Source organism: Sapajus apella, unplaced genomic scaffold, assembly GCF_009761245.1.
Source record: "Sapajus apella isolate SASKATOON/1434 unplaced genomic scaffold, GSC_monkey_1.0 scaffold181, whole genome shotgun sequence".
NCBI lineage: Eukaryota > Metazoa > Chordata > Mammalia > Primates > Cebidae > Sapajus > Sapajus apella.
The window spans coordinates 1,460,977-1,483,080 of record NW_022437121.1 but is presented as its reverse complement, the minus strand read 5'-3'; the positions used below and the strand labels follow the sequence as shown (position 1 = coordinate 1,483,080).

The window sequence follows — 22,104 nt, the reverse complement described above, 5'->3', positions numbered from 1 at the left end:
GAGAACATACAGAGCAGAAAACCCTGAACACCAATGTCTTCCACAAGGTAGACTTTTCGTTTCTGTCCCCTTTCTGGAAGGGCCGCACACAGAGTGTGAGGCTACGATGGAGGTGCCCCCATGTCACCGGGAGTCCACGGCCCTCAGTCTCTGTGCTCCCTGAGCCTAAGATGAGGAATCATGCCTTCTGGTTGATGAGGGCTGCTGGGGCACCTGCCCTCTCATCTGCATTCTGGAAGGCAGGAAGAAACACAGACGAAAACACAAGGCTGCTCTAACCAGCTCAGTGTGCTCCTTCCAGAAACGGGTGAACACAAAATACCACCGTTCCACTCCTAGGTCTATCCCCAAAAGAAATCAAAGCAGGGACTCAAATGTTTGCACACCGTGGCTATGGTCTGGATGTAGTGCGTCTGTTCCCACCAAAAGTCTTGTTGAAACGTGGCCCCCAGTGTGGTGGTGCTGGGGGATGGGGCCTGGGGGGAGGGAGGCGTGTGGGTGGTGGGAGTGACTCTCTCCTGAGTGCCTGGTGCTGGCAGTGAGTCTCCCCCTGTGATAGGGACGAGTTCCCATGGGAATGGGTTTGTTCCCATGAGTGGGGCTTGTTCCGAAGCCAAGACATCCCCGAGCTTTGCCTCCGTTCCCGCGTCTGCTTCCCCTCTGACCTCCTCCAGCAGAAGCCAGGGCCGTGCCATTGAACTTCTCAGCCTGTGGAGCCGTGAGCTTTATGAATCGCTCGGTCTCAGGGGGTCTTTTATGGACACACAAAGTGGACTCCAACACCGATGCTCATAGCAGGGCAGTCACAATAGCCCAAAGTGGAGAGGGCCCAGCCGTGGGGGTGTGCAGCGGGGCAGACACACACAGCGGGGTCTCACCGAGCCTGGAGTGGGGTGCAGCTCTGACGCGTGCCCCAGCGCCAGCAGCCCTCACAAGCACACGTGGGTGAAGCCACAGTCACACAGAACAAATGCCGTGACGACGCCACAGATGGAGGCCCCTAGAGGAGTCAGATTGGAGAGAAAGGCGGCAGAATGTGGTCAGCAGGGCGGTGGGCAGGGCACATGGGAGTGAGTGAGGGGTCGGGACAGAGCTCCAGGTTTGCCTGACGAAAGGTGCAGGAGGCTCATGGCGGGGGCAGAGGCACAGCAATGAGAATGTTCCAGTGCCACGGGCTGTGCCCTCAGCATGGCTCAGATGGGAAACCTATTCACCATATTCTACCACAGGGAGGAGGGAAGGAAGACATGGAAGGAAGGAAGGAAGGAAGGAAGGAAGGAAGGAAGGAAGGAAGGAAGGAAGGAAGGAAGGAAGGAAGGAAGGAAGGGAGGAATGAAGACCAGCCTGCTAGGCTGACTGACAGCGTGCCCCCAGTCCTCCAATGCTACCCATGGCAGGCATGTGTCCTTGGCTAGCTGGGAGTGAGCCTGGAAGTGACCCTTTCAGGGCAACCTCCTTGGTCCTGTGATTTGGGACAGGGTGAAAGTCAGTGGTGGCCGTTGGTGTCTCTGGCTGGGGTTGCTCACAGGGGCTGGGGAGGGGACAGCGGATGGTGCGTGGAGGACGGAGGCCTCTTTCTCTGGAGGAGAGCGATGGGCTGGGGAGCCATACTGTGTCTTTGCTGCTGGGCTGAGGAGCTGGATGGCATGCTGGGAGCCGTGGGAGCTGCTGAGGAGTTCGGTCCTGGAGGGAGGAGGCTGAACGTGGGTGTCTGGAGTCACCGTGGAGGGCACAGCTAGAGGGAGCAGCAGGTGTCCAGGGAGAAGACGTGAGGGCCGGGATGAGAGGGCATCATGGCCGACGCTTAGAGGCGTCTAATGTACGGTCTGCTTGATGTGCCGCTCTTAGGTGGGATTTGGGGGCTGTGACAGGGGTGTTTGCCCATATGACGACGGGGCCTGTGGCCTGGATACCCGGGCAGGTGACGATGAGGTTCAGAAACCAGATCTCATGGGGCGTCCGGCAGCTGAGTCTCAGGCCAGCTCTGCAGTGAGTGTGGTGTCCCAGGCCTGGAACACTCTGGTACCATCTGGATGCCATGCTGGGTGCGCCCAGGAGCTCTGGGTTTGAAACAGAGGTCAGAGGTCACTGACATGTGGAGGAGCCTCCGGAGAGTGGGTGACAGAGCCTCAGGTGTCAGGCTTGGCGGGAGGCTTTGCAGGGCTGAGCGGATGGGGAGGAAAGGCAGGGAGTGTGGCTGCCAGAGGGCAGAGGGGGAGGCTGGGACTGGGCGAAACTGCTTGCAGGAGACACCCGAGGAAACTGGCAGGGCTGCGGGCACTCCTGGGAGCAGGAGGAGGGCGGCCTGTCCTGGGCAGACCAGGCTCTCCGGCCTTTGTGGCCCCAGCTCCCTGAGCCCAGAGGGAGGCCAGGGCAGGAAGGCCCAGACCAGGGAGGACCCAGCCCCCAGGTCAGAACCTCCCAAGGACGCACAAGGCCAGGCAGCTGAGGATGGGACCGTTCTCTGCATCTGCAGGGAGGATGGAGGTGGCCATGGCAGCAAGGGAACAGGGCCGAGGGGAGGCCAGCCCAGGGAGGATGTTGGCGGCCATGGACGCCCGTTCAGTGTCCTAAAGGAGGACGCCCCGAGCTTTGTCAGCCTGGGCAGCCTGGTCAGCGCCTGGAGGCTGAGGGTGGGCCCCGGAGGTCTGGGGAGGACGTCAGCGTCTCCACGGAGAACAGCAGGGTCTCAGCCCACCACAGCAGCAGTCCCCGTGGCTGGGGCCGCAGCCTCCAGAGCCGACACAGCAGCTCAAGGTTCTGGGGGGTGGAAGGCGGCGGCTGTCAGAGGGGCAATGCAGAGGGTTGCTGGGGTGAAGCCCCCTGTGCTGGGAGCAGCCGTCCCTGATGTGGCTCTGCCCTCCTGGACGCCCTGCCTGTGGCCCCCACGCCTCCCCTTCTTCCCTGGCACATGACTGGGCCCTGCCTTGCCACCAGCATCTGGCTACTTGGGGACCTGTGGGCCTCTCAGTGTGGGGACAGTCACAGGTGCCCACGCCCAGCCTCTGCTTCCAGAACACACTGGAGGGTTCCAACATCCTGATAGGACCACTGTGTCCTCGATGGCTTTCAGGGACGGAGAAGTCTCCCTGTCCTCCGCTGGAGCCCTGCAGCTGAGCTGACTGCCCGTGTGCTCCCACCCCCATCCCAGGGGCCCCGGACCCTCCCCATCTCCACGGCCACCCCGGGCCCAGGCTGCCCACCCGGGGGCCAGGCCGTGAGCTGGTGTCCTCAGATGGGGCCGTCTGGGGTTGGCCTGGCTCCCTCCATGTCACAGATATTCCCACAGAGACCCCAGCGAGACCTGCAGAACATTACAGCAAAGTGAAGGAGAGCCAGAGGAAGAGGCAGATGGGCTGTCCTGTAAACAGTCTGATTTCCAATGTAAACCAGATTCGGGCCCACGACATCAGGTAAACATCTGCATCTGAGCCCCCGGCCCCCCACCGCCCGGGAGGCCCCGGGGTCCACATGGCCGACTCTGGGACCCGTCACAGTGACCGCCGAGACATTTCGTAATTGGGCAAAATTGATCCTTGCATTCCTTCCCTAAATCCCAAATCTCTGCAATTTTACTTCTTCTCAAAAATGAAAACATTTGGCAATTAGCTGATCCAAGTGAAAAAGGTAGAGAATGTTCTCTCAACTGGAAAATGCCAATTAAGGAAGCGGCCCTGACTTCCCACCGCCCTGGCTAAGCTGGGAGCTTATCTTCCCCGGGAGGAATCTGCTGGGATAAGGGGCTTGGGAAACACGGAGGGCAGGGCTGCCTCTGCAGCTTCCTCTGAGAGCAGATTAGCCGTGGCCTTGCGCCAGCAGGGCCTGGGTGCCACACGGGGTGGCGGGGGGCGGCAGAGCTGTGGCGCTGGGATTTGGGGTGGTGGGACCCAACGAGGCACAGGCTTGTGGGCGGCACGGAGGGCGGTGACATAGGCAGTGGGTGCCCGTGTCTGTCCCCGGCTCTCCGGGCTCCCCGCCCTGCTCCTGCAGCCCTGGACCTCAGGGCCCATTTTCGGTGCCAGGGGGCTCTTGTCTGGTCTCCACTCCTCCACATTTATTTATTGAAAATGCTGATTTGTTTGTTTTCTGGTATTGCACTTATTTGTTCTAGATGTCTGTCTATTTATTGAATTAATTTTTAAATGTAAAATTTTAAGTTACACCAGAAGTTCAAACTTTCTGTCCGCTCACGGAGGCTGTGAGTTCTGTCTCCTTCCTGTGGTGGTTGTTTGCAAAAATCACGGGATGTGCTAGCCGTTTTTTCTTATACAAAAGGCAGCACACAATGCATGTTCTCTTTATCAGCCTCGTGATTTATTTTAAAGATTTTGTTTTTGAAGTCATTATAGATTCACAGGAAGTCTCAAAACTAGTACAGAGAGTCCCACATGCCCTTCCACCCGTTTTCCCAGTGGCTTCACCTCCCTTAGCTGGGGTGCGTGTCTCAGCCAGGAAGCTGACCTGGCTCCAGCGGGTGTATCTGGGTTTATGCCATGTCAGAGGGTGTGGGAATCCGTGTTCGCACCGCCAGGAACAGGACACAGAGCTGTCCCACCACCATGGCTATCTCCGGGCTGCCCCATCCCAGAGACTCAGTCCCCACGTCCCCATTCCTTCCTCCTCACATCCTCTGGCCCGTTTCCCATTGCTATAAATTTGTCATTTTACAAGTGCTATGTAAATGGAATGCATGGGGCCCTCTCAGATGGCTCTTCTTCTCTCAGGAACATGCCCTTGAGACCATCTCAGCTATTTCCTGTATCAATAGTTTGTTCCTTCGTACTGATAAGTAGCATCCCTTGGTAGCAAAGAACATTTTGTTCAGCAGTTCACCTACCGAAGGATGTTTTAGTCCTTCCCAGTTTTTGACTATTACAAATAGATCCCCTGTGAACAATGATGTGTAGGTGTTTGTGTGGACCTAAGTCTTTCTTTCTCCGGGATAGATGCCCAGGAGTACCACTGCTGGGTCAAATAGTCAGACTAAGTTTTGTTTTCTAAAGAAACTCTCAAACTCTTTTCCAGGATGGATGCACCATTTTACATCCCACACGCGGTGAAGGGGTGCCGTTTCTCAGAATCTCTGCGGGCGTTTGGTCTTGTCATCATATTTTCATTAGCTGTTCTAATAGGTATGGAGAGCTCTGGGTCACAGCCCCAGCGTGCGCTGCCCGGGGGCCATGCGCATTAAGGCCGTATCACGCCTTGCTGTGCCGTCTCCACGTCCTCGCCAGGATTCTTCTGTTCACGTGTTTGTTACTCATTTCATTGGATTATCTGCCTCTTTTCCGTCAAGTTTTGAGAGTTCTTATATTCCAGATACGTACAAGTCCTTTGTCAGACTGCGTTTTGCGATTATTTTCTTCCTGTCCACAGCTCATCTTTTCACCCATCAGAACAGGGTCTTTCACAGCATAAAAGTTTTTAATCTCAATAAGGTCCAATTCGTTGATTTAAAAAAATATATGAATCATGTTTTTGATGTTATGTCTAAGAAATCTGTACCAAGCCCCAGGTCCTGGGCATGTTCTCCTACTCTAAAAGTGTTATTGTTTTTGATCCAATTTGAGTTAATTCTCTCTTTTTTTTTTTTTTTTTTTTTTTTTTTTTTTGAGATGGAGTTTCTTTCTGTCACGCAGGCTGGAGAGCAGTGGCACGATCTCACTGCAACCCCTGCCTCCCAGGTTCAAGTGATTCTCCTGCCTCAGCCTCCCAAGTAGCTGAGATTACAGGTACACACCATCACCTGTGGCTAATTTTTGTATTTTTAGTAGAAACGGGGTTTTATGATGTTGACCAGGCTGGTTTTGAACTCCTGACCTCAAGTCATCTGCTGGCCTCAGCCTCCCAAAGTGCTGGGATTACAGGCGTGAGCTGCTGCTCACACGCGGCCCCAGTTTGAGTTAATTTTCATGTAACGTGTAGGTCCAGGCCTGTTTTTAAACCCTTGAGTTTGCTCCAGCATGGCTTGTTGGAAAATCGGCTCTTCCAGCATTGACCGATCTTGGTCCCTTGTGGGAGGCCAAGTGACCGTGACCTTGGGGGCCTGCATGCCTCTTTACCTGCCCTCCGTCTCTTCCCTGGGGTGATTTTTTTTTTCATTTTCTATTTTTAAAATTTTAATTTATTTATTCTTTAAATTTTAGAAATGAGGTCTCACTCTGTTGCCCAGGCGGGTCTAGAACTCTAGCCCCGAAAGATCTTCCCTCCTCAGGCTCCCAAAGTGCCAGGATTACAGGCGTGAACTGCTGTGCCCACCCCCACAGTGACACTCTTGATTACTGTCGCTTTTGAATAACGCTTAAAATTGAGAGGCAGGCTGGATACGGTGCATCATGCCTGTAATCCCAGCACTTTGGGAGGCCGAGGCAGGCAGATCACGAGGTCAGGAGTTTGAGACCACCCTGGCCAACGTGGCGAAACCTGTCTCTACTAAAAATACTAAAAATTAGCCAGGCATGGTGGTGCACACCTGTAGTCCCAACTACTTGGGAGGCTGAGGCAGGAGAACTGCTTGAACCCAGGAGGTGGAGGTTGCAGTGAGCTGAGATCGCTCCATTGCACTCCTGCCTAATGACAGAGCAAGACTCCATCTAATAAATAAATAAAATTGAGAGGCATGATTCCTCCTTTCTTCCTTTTTCATTTAGTTATTCTACTTCCTCTGCCCCTTTGTGTACTTTTTAGACTCAATTTCTCTAATAAAAAATATTTTTGATATTTGGTATTTTGGTAAATATATATTCACGGTAATTTTGATTAAAAACCTATCTAGGTCAATTTAGGAAAAACTAAATTAAAATATAAAAGCAATCAACGTACTTTACTACATTAATATGTTTATTGAGAAAAACTATATAGATGACACTGAAAACTATTCCTTAAAGCTTAGCTTCTCTGTGAATTTGAAAGTTTTTCTTTTTCTAAACATCGTTCCATAAAAGTGTGTAAATTAATGTTCAGACCTTTAGTCCATTTTTCTACTGAGCTGCTATTGATTTGTATAATCAATTTGGACATTAGAGATATTAATATTTTTATTGTCATATTTGTAAGAAACATTTTCTCTGAATCTGTACTATGTCATTTGTACTGTGATTTTCAGTAGAGAAGGGTTTCCTTTCGAAACAGTGAAATCTCCCGGACACTCGCGCCATGTTTTCAAGGTCCCCCAGCATCAGAATTACATTCTCCATGTGTCCTTCCAGGAATTTTGTACTTTTATTTTCTGTTTGGATTTTGATTCCTCTTCGATTTGCTCTGTGTCCCAGCTGAGACGGGACTGCCTTGCTGCAGGTGTGTGGTTCTATTGTGATGTCCTCTGCAGCAGGCCTTGCCTCTGCTTGCTGGCTGGGACGCCCGGTCCACCGGGTCCTGAGTTATGCCGAGGAGGCTGCCAGGGCCCCGGTCCACTCCTCCCTCTATTTATCTAGTCTAAAAGCAAGGCAGTGCTGTTTTAATTACCGTAGCTTTATAATCTGTTCTGATAGCTGTCTGGGAAATCACCACTCATTCTTCTTCCTTTGTATTTTGCTTTTAAGATTTTTAAAAAAATTATAAAGATATCCTCCCAAAATTTAATGGCTACCCCTGCCTATAAATTTTGATGAGAATTTTAGAGAAAAGTTGAGCCAGTGCACCTGGTGGTGGCTCAAAAACTGTTTTTAAAAAGTCAAATGAAGTCCGGGCATTGTGGCTCGCGCCTGCAATCTCAGCACTTTGGGAGGCCACGGTGGGAGGATCACTTGAAACCAGGAGTCCCAGAGCTGCCTGGGAAACATGTTGAGACCCTGTGTCTACAATGAAATAGAAACATTAGCTGGGGTTGGTGGCATACACCTATAGTTCCCGCTACTCTGGAGGCTGAGGCAGGAGAATCTCTTCAGCCCAGGAGTTAGAGGCTGCAGTGAGCTGTGACTGAACCACTGCACTCCAGCCTGGGCAACAGAGCGTGACCCTGTCTCAAAAACAACAAGAGGCAAATGGAAATAGCCTCTCCACCCCTCACAATATCAACATTCTTTTGATAGGCTTATGAACACACTGGACAGAAGTAAGGAAAGAATCCGTGAACTGGGAGACAGGAGAGTAGAAATCATCCCAAATGAACACAAAGAGGAAGAAGAGGAAGAGAGAGACGTAAATCAAGCATCTGAGACGTTTTAAACACTTCGGCACACTCTAGTGAACGTGCACTTACGATCCTCAGAGGCAAAGAGAAATCGTGGAAGAAAAACGACTTAAAGGGATGATGGCTGAGACTCTTCCAAAGTTAGTGAAAGACAAAAAAATCACAGATTTGGGAATTTTGGAAAGCCCTAAGCAGGATGAACAGGCATACTCCTGTGAGAACTAGTAAAAAATCCAGCAAAGGTGTGGAGTACAGTATCAATACACACAAATCCATTGAATTTCTATACATGAGCAATAGACAATCTGAAAATGAAATTAAGAAAATTTTAACTAATAATAGAATAAAATACATAAGCATATGTGTAATCAAAGAAGTGTCAGAGTTAAATGCTAAAACCCCCAAATCCTGCCCAGAGGAATGAAAGAAAACCACTGCGGAGCCCATCCCTGTTCACGGCTAACGGCTCACTCACGTAGCACGGCAATTTGTAAATCCAATATAATCCCTGTAGAAATCGGCAGGCATTTGTGCACATTTGGAAAAACTGATCCTAATATTTACAAATGAAAATGAAGGAAAAGCCACAGATGAGGAGAACATATTGGCAAATCATGTAGCTGATAAAACATTGCATCCAGAATAGAAAACTGAACTAAAAACTTCATGACAAAAATAACTTAAAGGACCTGGTATAGACAAAACAATTTTCTAAATGAACAAAATTCAGTATCCAAGACAGCCTCATATTGGCTTCCTTATAGACACACAGATCAATGAAACAGGATCAGAAGTCCAGAACAAAAAAACCCTTTATGTAGATTGTCAATTGATTTTTGACAAAGGCATAAACAGAACTCAGTGGGGGACAGATAGTCTTTTCCACAAACAGTGCTGGGACATCTGGATAGCCACATGAGAAAGAACAAGTTTGGAACCCTACCTCATGCCCACCACAAAAATTAACACAAACAGGACTGAATGAAATACTGAAACTAAAGCTTCTAGAAAACACAGGAGAAAGTAACGGAAGCTGTGGGCCAGGTGTGGTTTCTAAGCCGTGACACCAGATATAGGATCCATAAAATAAAACATTGACAGGGTGAACTTCACCGAATATTTTTCAAATGTGTGCTTCAAAAGACAGTAACAAAAAAATGGGAAGATAAACCACAGATGGGGAGGATGTATTTGCAAATCGTATCGCTGATAAAAGATTGCATCCAGCATGGAAAAAGACCTCAAGAATTAATGACAAAAAGAACTCAGCTAGAAACAGGCAAAATATTTACATAGACATTCCACAGTTTCATAATTTGCGATAAATGCTTTCAGTACTGTACATCCCCCAGTCGGGGCTGCTTCACTCTGCCCTGGCCCTTCCAGTGTGCACTGTTTTTATTAACGTTAATTTTAGTCATTTTATATTTTCACTTAGGATTATCTGTGTGGCCCAAAATTTATGGTGACAGTCTATTTGGTTTCCAAACATACAATATTTGTGCTATCCCTTTTGTGACTTAATTTCTCCCTCTCTCTCTTTTTTTTTTTTTTTGCCCTGTGATTGGAAAACATATTTCTTTATGTTGATCATTTGACGATCCGAAAGCTGCATTGTGGCTTAATGTTGTAACCACTGTGTGGCCCTCTTTAAGTCCACGTACAATGGGCTTACATCATTGGATCTTTTGACTTTTAATTCCGTCCGTATCCTTGTGTCTTTTAATTGGTACATTTAATGTATTTGTTCTTCTGATGACCTGTTGTCTCAGGACCCAAACGTCCTGCTGTCTTAAATCTGTTTCTATTTAACCACAGTCCCCTTCTTTCTCGTTATTTTCATGACCACGTTCCCTTCCCAGCTCATCTGAGGGGCTGCCAGATCAGTGCCTGTGTTGTCCCAGGACAAGCTCCATGCAGAGGCTGCAGGGGCCACTGGGAAGACTGCTCCATTCGGAGAGTGCCAGCGGCTCCCTGGGGGACCAGGCCAGATGCGAGGGGTGCCCTGGCTGAAACTCAGTGCGTTGGTATTTCTGGAACCTGCTTGGGGAAGAAAAATCTGGAAACACTGGCCTCCCAGTCCTGTGAGGGTTTTCTGTCTCGGAAGAGGGGGTGGTTGAAGTACATTTTGTGAGCTGTCTATGGTTTTCACTTTGGGGGACACTGGAGATTTTAGTTGCACAAACAAGGACGTGCCTGTGTGTATCCATGATGCAAAAGTCTCAGGAGGAGAATGCGTCTGTGTGTGTGTGTGTGTGTGTGTGTGCGCGCGCGCGCGCGCGCGCGCACGAGTGTCAGTGCGTGTGTGTGTGCCTGTGCGTGTGTGTATGTGTGTGTATGTCTGTGCGTGTGTGTACATGCATTTGCGTGTGTGTGTGCATGTGTGTGTGTGTGAGTGTGTGTGTGTGAGAGATACATGAGTGCTCCCCTCGCCCTCCTGTCAGTCCTCCTCAGTGCCTGGTGGGCTCTGAGCAGCACCTCGCGGGGTCCAGGCTGGTGCCTTGGGGCTGACACAGGGAGAACGTCTCTCCTCCCTCCCCACTGAGGTCTTTTCCCGGGCCCTCACTTCCTAACTCAGGAGCAGGCTCTTTCCAGGACAACCAAAAGTGGAAAGCCCCTCCTTGGGACAATTGCTCCAGAACTCAGGTGGTGGGTTTCATGGCACCCTGGTTCCTCCCTGTCCCCGTGACATCGTGTATGGTGGCAGCTGCCTGCCTGGCTGCTAAGCACCCCACTGTGTGCAGAGGCCGTGCTGCCTTGTGGCTGCTCTGCACACACAGTTTCGGAAAATCTATAAAATTGATGAATCTTTTACCCTGTCTAATCACTAAAGAGAGAGGCGGCATGAATGAGCAAAATTAGGAAAGAAAGATTCTATAGATATTTAAAAGGATACAAGGGGCTATTAGGAACATTTATGTTAGTAAATCCGACAACTTAGATGTGATGGATACATTTTTTGAAACACACAAATTATTAAAGTCACTAGAAAAATAGATAAACAAAATAGACCCATGTTTGTTAAGAAAGTTAAACTTGTAGTTAAAAGCCTTCCGACAAAGGAAATGACAGGTCAAATTGCTTCACTGGTAAATTTCACCCAGCAGTCAACAAATGAAGAACCCTGACTCTATACAATCTTTTCCAGGAAACCAAAGAGCAGAGAACATTTCCTAACACATTCTAGGAGGCTTATCCTGATACCAAAACCAAACAAAGACACCGCAAGAGAACTGCAGGCCAATGCCCCTCGTGAACACAGAGGCAAACATTTAGCAAACTGGATACAGTAAATATGTAAAATGATAATACATCACGACGGTGTGGCGTTTACCCCAGTAATGCAAGGCCAATCGACCATTTGAAAAATCAGTGCATTTCGCCATATTCACAAGCTGAAAAGAAAAGCCATATGATTACCTCAATAGAGACAGAAAAAAATCTGATAGCCATTATGCATTTATAATAAAAACTCAGGGCAACTGGGAATACAAGGGGCTATTTTAAGTGGGACAGACATCAGGTTTCATAGTAGAAGGGGACACACTTTCCCCCAGGAGAAGGAACCAGCACTAGTGCCTACTCAAAGCACCTCTATTCTGACCAGTGCAATGAGGCACAGAAAGGAAAAATATTTTAAAAAGCAAAACAAACAAAAAACAATAGACTGCAGAGAAAGAAGTAAGACAGGGCCAGCCCATCCCTGTAAAAAAGTGTGACAGAATCTTCTAGAACTAATTACTTCTAGTAGCTTCTAGAAGCTACTAGAACTAATTAGAACTACTACTTCTAGTAGCTTCTAGAAGCTACTAGAAGCTTCTAGAAGCTACTAGAACTAATAAGTGATGTAAGCAAAATTGTACACTATAAGATCAACATAAAAAATCAGCAGTCAGTAATAAAGAGATAAGTAACCCCGTTAAAAAAATGGTAGACGTGTCTCCAAAGAAGATACACGAATGGGGAATAAGCCCATGAGAAGGTGTGGCCTGTCACTACTCATGAGGGAAGCTCAAATCACACTCACAGCGAGGCGCCGCTTCAAGCTTTCTCTGGAACAGTGTCCCTGAGACACGTCATCCGTGTTGGTGGGGACGTGGAGAAGCCAGAACACTCCTATGTTGTTGGTGGGAACACAAAATGATTTAATCACCTTGGGGAACAGTTTGGCAGTTTCTCAGAATGTTAAACACAGACTCAGCCTGCGATTTGGCAATTCTACTCCACTCGAGGAGAGTGAAAACGTGTCCACACAAAAGCATGTACGCAAATGTCCACAATGGCCAGATGGTGGGGGCAGCACAAGTGTCCCTGCACCAATAAATGGATTCACAAGACGTGGACCAGCCGCACAATGGGGTATTTCTCAGCCATAAAAAGAAGGGAAGTTCTGGTCGCCATGAGATGCATGGACCTTGAAACCCGGTGCTAAGTGAAAGAGGCCAGACACAGATGCACAAACAAAGCAGAATTCAATATGTATGTAGCAGAAGCGAAGCTGCAGAGAGGGAAGGGGACTCAGTGATGGTCAAGGCCAACGGAGAAGCTCAGCGGGAGGAGGAGGGCATGCCTGGGGATGGCACGGTGTTTTGGGGGTGATAAAAATGCTCTAGAATTACCTTGTGATGGTGGTCAGAGTGTGGTGGGGCTGCACAACTCTGTGAATACACTAAATGCCACTGAATTGCATACTTTAAGTGGGTGAGGTATAGGGTATGTGAATGTGATCTCCATAAAGCCACTAAAAATCCATTACGTTTTTGCATCATAGCAAAAATTGAACTAAAATGCCATTTAAAATGACAGAGAAAACATGCATTCTTAGGAATAAATCTGGCAGAAGATGTACAACATATGCTAAGGGCACGGCTGAGGGAAAGTAAAGGTGAATGAAATCAATGGAGGGACCAGCCAAGTTCATGGGCCGAACCCTCGATATGATGGGATGCCGTGTCCTCCCAAATAGATTGGTGGATTCAATGCAACTGCAGTCAGAATCCCAGAAGTGCTTTCTCTTCACAGAAATTCCCATGACGATCATCAAAAGTATAGGGAAATGCAAAGGGCCTAGATTGACCAAAAGAATTTTGAAAAAGAGAAAAAAGTTGGAGGACCAAAGATCTGTGATTTCAAGGCTCACTGTAAAGCTACAGACATGAAGACAGAAGGTATTGGCGTCAAGAGAGACAGGGAGGTCAGCGGAACGAAATGTAAAGTGTGGGCCTGCAGCCCTCTTCTGCTGCCAGAGGGGATCTTAAAGGACTTTGGAAAACCGTTTGGCGGTTTCTTAAATGGTTAAGCCCATGCTTTCCATGCTACCAGTTCTACACCTAGGTATTTAGCAAGAGAGATAAAAGCATTTGGCCCTACAGAGACTGGCTACCTCTCCCAGCTTTCTCCTAGATAGGATAAAGGAATTTAGCCAGTCCTCTCTCTCTCTCTCTCTGTTTCTCTATTTCTCTCTGTCAGCCTAGTTTCCAGCTGACAGTCTTGTCAAAAGATCCTATTTTGAATATCAGAAAATGAATGTCACCTCGCTTGTGACTGATTTTATGTCACTTTCAAAAGTGTTTTTAGTTTTAGATGAGATTAACTTTTTTGTTTGTTTGTTTTTGAGATGGAGTCTGGCTCTGTTGCCCAGGCTGGAGTGCAGTGGCACGATCTCGGCTCACTGCAGCCTCCACCTCCGCCTCCCGGGGTTCAAGCAATTCTCATGCCCCAGTCTCCCGAGTAGCTGGGATTACAGGCCTGAGCCACCACGCCCAGCTAATTTTTAGTAGAGACGGGGTTTCACCATGTTGGCCAGGCTGCTCTCAAACTCCTGACCTCAGGTGATCCACCTGCCTCAGCCTCCCAAAGTGCTGGGATTACAGGCGTGAGCCCCTGTGCCCAGCCTGAGATTAACTTTTAAATGGATGAACTTGAGGTGAAGCCTGTTGCCTTCTGTAATGTGGGTGGCCTCCTCCCATCAGTTAAAGTCCTGAATACAACAGAAAGCCGGCCTTCCCAAGCAATACAGACTCTCCAGCAGATAGCCTGGGACTTCACCCCTGCCATGGGCCCCCCGGGGTCTGCAGTAGCCAACCCGCACTGCCCACACTGTGACTGCTGGACTCGCTGCCTCCATGACCCCATGAGTCTCCTCCTTATAATAAACCTCCTTCTCAGTCTATGTGCCCCCCGCACCCCAGTTCTGTTTCTCTGGAGACCCTGACTCCACCACTGTGATCCCAGGGAAAGGGAGCCTCAGAGAAGGGAGCTCTGTGTCTGCAGGGCTTTCTCTCCGGGAATTTGCTGACACCTCCACTGTGCATGGCTGGGGTGGAGACCAGGCAGACGCAGCTGCTCCGAGGCCAGAATGACAGGTAGGGAGTTCAGCATCCTCCCTGAGTGGTGGGGGAGCTGTACAGCATGAGGCCTTCCAACAAGAGGCCCCAGCGTTGGAACAGGGCTGGGCTCAGGATCAGCACGGCCGAGGGGCCCTGCCTGCATGGAGGCGCGTGACCCAGTGTTCTTTCCTTGCTGGCAGAACATGTTGCTGGCTCTGAAGGAAGATGACAACATCTCCCCCCTTCGCTGATATACATGCACAATGCTCAATGCACCAAGGACCTCTCAGGGCCCCAGACCCTGGCTCTGGGCTTCAGCTGCGTGACCTGGGTAAGCTTCTCACAGCGCCTGCCTCAGTCTCCTCTGGTGCACACCACTCACAGGGTTGTCACGAGGCGTGCTGGGCACACGAAGCTCACAGAGAAGGGATGGCTTCCTCCTTGCACCCTCACTCCCTCCTTCCCCTCTCCCCCGCACCTCAGAGTAGCCAGGCCGATTGTGGAGGTGTCTCCCGGGCAGCATGTGCCAGCAGGGATTTCATGGGGACGATGAGAATGAACATCCACCCCTGCAGGCAGAGGAGGCTGCAGCCTGTTCCCGGGGGATCCGCTGCTGGTCCCCCAAACCCCTGAGAGTTAATGATCCATGCCCGACCTGGAGCAATGGAACGATGACTTATTGGGAACAGCAGGCAGGCAGGTCCTCTGCCTTCCTAAAAATTACTGTTTTATCCACCAACTATGAACACGGTTATTTTGGTATCTCAGTGCTGGAGATCCAGGAAAACATTCTCTCCGGGCCGCAGGGACATTGCTGTGCTCTGCACGGGGAAACCCAGCCCACACTGACAACCTGGTGAACTCCCTCATTCCACAAAGCCCACCTCAAATCCCCCCTGCCTCTGCACAGAAAGCCACAAATTAATTGCTTCCTGCAATAAAGAGCCTGATTCCTTTTTCTGATGTTTGATGGCTCACCTCTTTGACGCCTCACCCATCCATCTTCCCATGTCCCCCACAGCAGGGTGGGTGCCTTTGGTTCCAGTGAGAGGCTGAAGCCCTGTAGCTCCTGCCCAGGTGAGGCTGACACCCCAGCGCTGAGGCATACTAAAGGCCCCATGCCAGCTCCCTTCCTGGAGCCACCCTGTACCTGGTGAAAGCCGAGCTAAGTAAGGACCAGACCCTTTCATCTCCTCCCTGTGTATGCGGGTGTCATCAGGCATGACAGAGGAGCCACATTTTGGGTGGGGTCCCTCCTGTTTTTCCAGAGTGACCACAGCACTCTGCTATTTCTTCTTTTTTCTTTCTTTCTTATTTATTTATTTATTTAACAGAGCAAGGAGTCTTGCTCTGTTGCCCAGGCTGGAGTGCAGTGTTGCCATCTCTGCTCACTGTGGCCTCTGCCTCCTGGGCTCAAGTGATCCTCCCACATCGGCCTCCAGAGTAGCTGGGATTACGGGTGCACGCCACCACACCCGACTAATTTTTGTGTTTTCAGTAGAGACGGAGTTTCACCATGTTGCCCAGGCTGGTATCAAACTCCTGATCTCAAGTGATCTGCCCGAATCAGTCTCCCAAAGTGCTGGGATTATATAGGCGTGAGCCACGTGCCCGGCTAGCACTCCCCTATTTCTGATCCAACTGCATTGTCATACAAAAAAAACACGCCTTGATCATGCTCACAGACTCATTTGTATGCATAGATATGTGTCTCTGAGTCTCTGCACTGCAGGAGTCACTGCATTTAAAAAAGGAGCAGAGGCACAGCAGATGCCTGCAGGTTCCAGTCATTTCCCTTTGGAAGCGAAGACCCGGCACTCGGAGAGGCACAGGGCTCTGAAAGCACATCGCTCCCAAGGGCAGACTAGCAGTCCCACCCTGGGGACCGCGTCCTGTAACCACAGCACCGAAGACCCTTCTTCATGTCCAGGACACCCTTGGTCAGGACACCGGTGGAGGCTGGGACTCCACCTCATTCACCGGGTGGTCCCAAATGCCAGCTCATGGTAAGGTGGTGTCATATACGTACAAATTCACTAGAGTTTCTGGAACCTAAAGGGTCTGGGGGTGACATTCCAGCTCCTTGGAAGATGCAGCCTCTGAGGCTCCATGGCTGCTTTGCAGAGCTCCAGCCCTGGGACTCACAACTTTCTATTCCGACAAGAGAACATTTCTGCACAAGGACCTAGCTCAGGGTCCGTGTGTCTGTCCCTTGTGTTCTGCAAAGGACCGGGTCATAAACGGTGCAGCTCCTTGGGCCACCCAGGCCCTGTGGAAGGAACTGGCCTCTGCCTTCGTGGGGGATACAGCTGTGCATGGCCTGCGGACGTGCTCCAGGAAGGCGCCTGCGGGGGTGTTTGTGAACTCCTGCTGTCCCCAGCACATTCCCTGTTGACACATCCTGCCTGGGAGACGTCTCCACAATCAGCCGGCATGCTCCAAAGTGAGGGGGAGAAGGGAAGGAGGGAGGTGAGGGGGCACAGAGGAAGCCATCACTTCTCTCTGACCTGCGTGTACCCAGCATGCCTCGTGACAGCCCTGAGGGGTCATGCACGTGAGAGGAGACTGAGTTGGGAGAAGTGAGAAATAAACATTGAACATGCATTCAATTCACACTGAATTTCCTCCAGTACGAAATGTGGATTTCATATCAGTATCTTGTGTAACCCCACACTATCGTTGCTTTGACTTTTATTCAGCCACTAAACAGTGTCAACTGATTCCCAGCTTCTGGGGTACACAGAGGCCTGGGTCCCCCCGCCCGCCGGGAGCGAGGGGTGCAGCTAGGCAGGCCTGGTGTGCTCCCTGCAATCAAGTCTCTAGTGGGGATGACAGCCACGGAGCCTGAAAAGGGGTTCCATAGTGTCTGCAGCTTCTCACCAGGGAGGGGTGAGCCCACAAAACCAACACCCTCCAGACGCACACTGTCCAGAGGACGGGGCCACCTCAGATTCCCACAGGTGGAGACACTGACATGGACAGAAGCGGGGAAAGGGACAGAAGCTCCCAAGACCCACTGTAGGGCCCTGCAGGCAAACTGGACAAGAGCCCCCTGGCACCGAAAATGGGCCCTGAGGTCCAGGGCTGCAGGAGCAGGGCGGGGAGCCCGGAGAGCCGGGACAGACACGGGCACCCACTGCCTATGTCACCGCCCTCCGTGCCGCCCACAAGCCTGTGCCTCGTTGGGTCCCACCACCCCAAATCCCAGCGCCACAGCTCTGCCGCCCCCCACCACCCCGTGTGGCACCCAGGCCCTGCTGGCGCAAGGCCACGGCTAATCTGCTCTCAGAGGAAGCTGCAGAGGCAGCCCTGCCCTCCGTGTTTCCCAAGCCCCTTATCCCAGCAGATTCCTCCCGGGGAAGATAAGCTCCCAGCTTAGCCAGGGCGGTGGGAAGTCAGGGCCGCTTCCTTAATTGGCATTTTCCAGTTGAGAGAACATTCTCTACCTTTTTCACTTGGATCAGCTAATTGCCAAATGTTTTCATTTTTGAGAAGAAGTAAAATTGCAGAGATTTGGGATTTAGGGAAGGAATGCAAGGATCAATTTTGCCCAATTACGAAATGTCTCGGCGGTCACTGTGACGGGTCCCAGAGTCGGCCATGTGGACCCCGGGGCCTCCCGGGCGGTGGGGGGCCGGGGGCTCAGATGCAGATGTTTACCTGATGTCGTGGGCCCGAATCTGGTTTACATTGGAAATCAGACTGTTTACAGGACAGCCCATCTGCCTCTTCCTCTGGCTCTCCTTCACTTTGCTGTAATGTTCTGCAGGTCTCGCTGGGGTCTCTGTGGGAATATCTGTGACATGGAGGGAGCCAGGCCAACCCCAGACGGCCCCATCTGAGGACACCAGCTCACGGCCTGGCCCCCGGGTGGGCAGCCTGGGCCCGGGGTGGCCATGGAGATGGGGAGGGTCCGGGGCCCCTGGGATGGGGGTGGGAGCACACGGGCAGTCAGCTCAGCTGCAGGGCTCCAGCGGAGGACAGGGAGACTTCTCCGTCCCTGAAAGCCATCGAGGACACAGTGGTCCTATCAGGATGTTGGAACCCTCCAGTGTGTTCTGGAAGCAGAGGCTGGGCGTGGGCACCTGTGACTGTCCCCACACTGAGAGGCCCACAGGTCCCCAAGTAGCCAGATGCTGGTGGCAAGGCAGGGCCCAGTCATGTGCCAGGGAAGAAGGGGAGGCGTGGGGGCCACAGGCAGGGCGTCCAGGAGGGCAGAGCCACATCAGGGACGGCTGCTCCCAGCACAGGGGGCTTCACCCCAGCAACCCTCTGCATTGCCCCTCTGACAGCCGCCGCCTTCCACCCCCCAGAACCTTGAGCTGCTGTGTCGGCTCTGGAGGCTGCGGCCCCAGCCACGGGGACTGCTGCTGTGGTGGGCTGAGACCCTGCTGTTCTCCGTGGAGACGCTGACGTCCTCCCCAGACCTCCGGGGCCCACCCTCAGCCTCCAGGCGCTGACCAGGCTGCCCAGGCTGACAAAGCTCGGGGCGTCCTCCTTCAGGACACTGAACGGGTGTCCATGGCCACCAACATCCTCCCTGGGCCGGCCTCCCCTCGACCCTGTTCCCTTGCTGCCATGGCCTCCTCCATCCTCCCTGCGGATGCAGAGAACAGTCCCATCCTCAGCTGCCTGGCCTTGTGCGTCCTTGGGAGGTTCTGACCTGGGGGCTGGGTCCTCCCTGGTCTGGGCCTTCCTGCCCTGGCCTCCCTCTGGGCTCAGGGAGCTGGGGCCACAAAGGCCTGAGAGCCTGGTCTGCCCGGGACAGGCCGCCCTCCTCCTGCTCCCAGGAGTGCCCGCAGCCCTGCCAGTTTCCTCGGGTGTCTCCTGCAAGCAGCTTCGCCCAGTCCCAGCCTCCCCCTCTGCCCTCTGGCAGCCACACTCCCTGCCTTTCCTCCCCATCCGCTCAGCCCTGCAAAGCCTCCCGCCAAGCCTGACACCTGAGGCTCTGTCACCCACTCTCCGGAGGCTCCTCCACATGTCAGTGACCTCTGACCTCTGTTTCAAACCCAGAGCTCCTGGGCGCACCCAGCATGGCATCCAGATGGTACCAGAGTGTTCCAGGCCTGGGACACCACACTCACTGCAGAGCTGGCCTGAGACTCAGCTGCCAGACGCCCCATGAGATATGGTTTCTGAACCTCATCGTCACCTGCCCGGGTATCCAGGCCACAGGCCCCGTCGTCATATGGGCACACACCCCTGTCACAGCCCCCAAATCCCACCTAAGAGCGGCCCATCAAGCAGCCCGTACATTAGACGCCTCTAAGCGTCGGCCATGATGCCCTCTCATCCCGGCCCTCACGTCTTCTCCCTGGACACCTGCTGCTCCCTCTAGCTGTGCCCTCCACGGTGACTCCAGACACCCACGTTCAGCCTCCTCCCTCCAGCACCGAACTCCTCAGCAGCTCCCACGGCTCCCAGCATGCCATCCAGCTCCTCAGCCCAGCAGCAAAGACACAGTATGGCTCCCCAGCCCATCGCTCTCCTCCAGAGAAAGAGGCCTCCGTCCTCCACGCACCATCCGCTGTCCCCTCCCCAGCCCCTGTGAGCAACCCCAGCCAGAGACACCAACGGCCACCACTGACTTTCACCCTGTCCCAAATCACAGGACCAAGGAGGTTGCCCTGAAAGGGTCACTTCCAGGCTCACTCCCAGCTAGCCAAGGACACATGCCTGCCATGGGTAGCATTGGAGGACTGGGGGCACGCTGTCAGTCAGCCTAGCAGGCTGGTCTTCATTCCTCCCTTCCTTCCTTCCTTCCTTCCTTCCTTCCTTCCTTCCTTCCTTCCTTCCTTCCTTCCTTCCTTCCTTCCATGTCTTCCTTCCCTCCTCCCTGTGGTAGAATATGGTGAATAGGTTTCCCATCTGAGCCATGCTGAGGGCACAGCCCGTGGCACTGGAACATTCTCATTGCTGTGCCTCTGCCCCCGCCATGAGCCTCCTGCACCTTTCGTCAGGCAAACCTGGAGCTCTGTCCCGACCCCTCACTCACTCCCATGTGCCCTGCCCACCGCCCTGCTGACCACATTCTGCCGCCTTTCTCTCCAATCTGACTCCTCTAGGGGCCTCCATCTGTGGCGTCGTCACAGCATTTGTCCTGTGTGACTGTGGCTTCACCCACGTGTGCTTGTGAGGGCTGCTGGCGCTGGGGCACGCGTCAGAGCTGCACCCCCCTCCAGGCTCGGTGAGACCCCGCTGTGTGTGTCTGCCCCGCTGCACACCCCCACGGCTGGGCCCTCTCCACTTTGGGCTATTGTGACTGCCCTGCTATGAGCATCGGTGTTGGAGTCCACTTTGTGTGTCCATAAAAGACCCCCTGAGACCGAGCGATTCATAAAGCTCACGGCTCCGCAGGCTGAGAAGTTCAATGGCACGGCCCTGGCTTCTGGTGGAGGAGGTCAGAGGGGAAGCAGACGAGGGAAGGGAGGCAAAGCTCGGGGATGTCTTGGCTTCGGAACAAGCCCCACTCATGGGAACAAACCCATTCCCATGGGAACTCGTCCCTATCACAGGGGGAGACTCACTGCCAGCACCAGGCACTCAGGAGAGAGTCACTCCCACCACCCACACGTCTCCCTCCCCCCAGGCCCCATCCCCCAGCACCACCACACTGGGGGCCACGTTTCAACAAGACTTTTGGTGGGAACAGACGCACTACATCCAGACCATAGCCACGGTGTGCAAACATTTGAGTCCCTGCTTTGATTTCTTTTGGGGATAGACCTAGGAGTGGAACGGTGGTATTTTGTGTTCACCCGTTTCTGGAAGGAGCACACTGAGCTGGTTAGAGCAGCCTTGTGTTTTCGTCTGTGTTTCTTCCTGCCTTCCAGAATGCAGATGAGAGGGCAGGTGCCCCAGCAGCCCTCATCAACCAGAAGGCATGATTCCTCATCTCAGGCTCAGGGAGCACAGAGACTGAGGGCCGTGGACTCCCGGTGACATGGGGGCACCTCCATCGTAGCCTCACACTCTGTGTGCGGCCCTTCCAGAAAGGGGACAGAAACGAAAAGTCTACCTTGTGGAAGACATTGGTGTTCAGGGTTTTCTGCTCTGTATGTTCTCCCTGAAAATAACCCATGTCCATTGTGCAGAAATGAGCCACGGCCCGCAGGGGACCAGAGCCTGCAGCGCCACCTGCTCTGCGTTGGTTTCCCACTGCCCTGTGCTCCCACGTGGGCAGCGACGCCCTCCCTTACAGCACATTCCTGGTGCAGCCAGGGCGGCTGACCCGCGGATTCCTCAGGACGAGAGACGCTTCGAGTCAAGGGTTTTCATGGCCGTGAACCGCGTGGAGGCTGTGCCTTTTGCTGCCTCTGAGGAATCTTCCTCCCGCGCCACCCTCAGCCTCCCCTCTGCCAGCGCCTCTGTGGCTAAACTTCCCTCGTGGGCTGTGGCTGGAGGCACAGGAGCAGTTTATGGCTGTCGGGGCACTTTGCTGGGCTGCTTCCGGACAAGTTGACCCCTTCCTCCCTCCAACCGGCACTGCCCAGCATTCCTGTCCAGCAAAGCCTGACTGTGAGGCCGTTTCTGTGGCACTGCCGCCGTGCCAGGGGAAGGGCCCTGTCTTCGATTTCCCTTGCCTGTCTTTTAATTGGACCGTTGACCGTTGTTCACACCTGTGCTCCTCAGTGTATTTTGCCG

General features: G+C 52.5%; 1 long non-coding RNA gene across 2 annotated transcripts; it reads left to right on the top strand.

Moving 5' to 3' along the window:
• The first annotated feature begins 205 nt into the window (after window positions 1-205).
• Window positions 206-4,146, top strand: LOC116543096. Of its 2 annotated transcripts, none has more exons than XR_004265471.1 (2): window positions 206-307; window positions 3,290-4,146. It is a non-coding gene; the product is annotated as an uncharacterized LOC116543096 (long non-coding RNA). The 2 variants fall into 2 exon arrangements; XR_004265470.1 differs by lacking the exon at window positions 206-307 and adding an exon at window positions 1,853-2,612.
• Window positions 4,147-22,104: the final 17,958 nt, after the last annotated feature.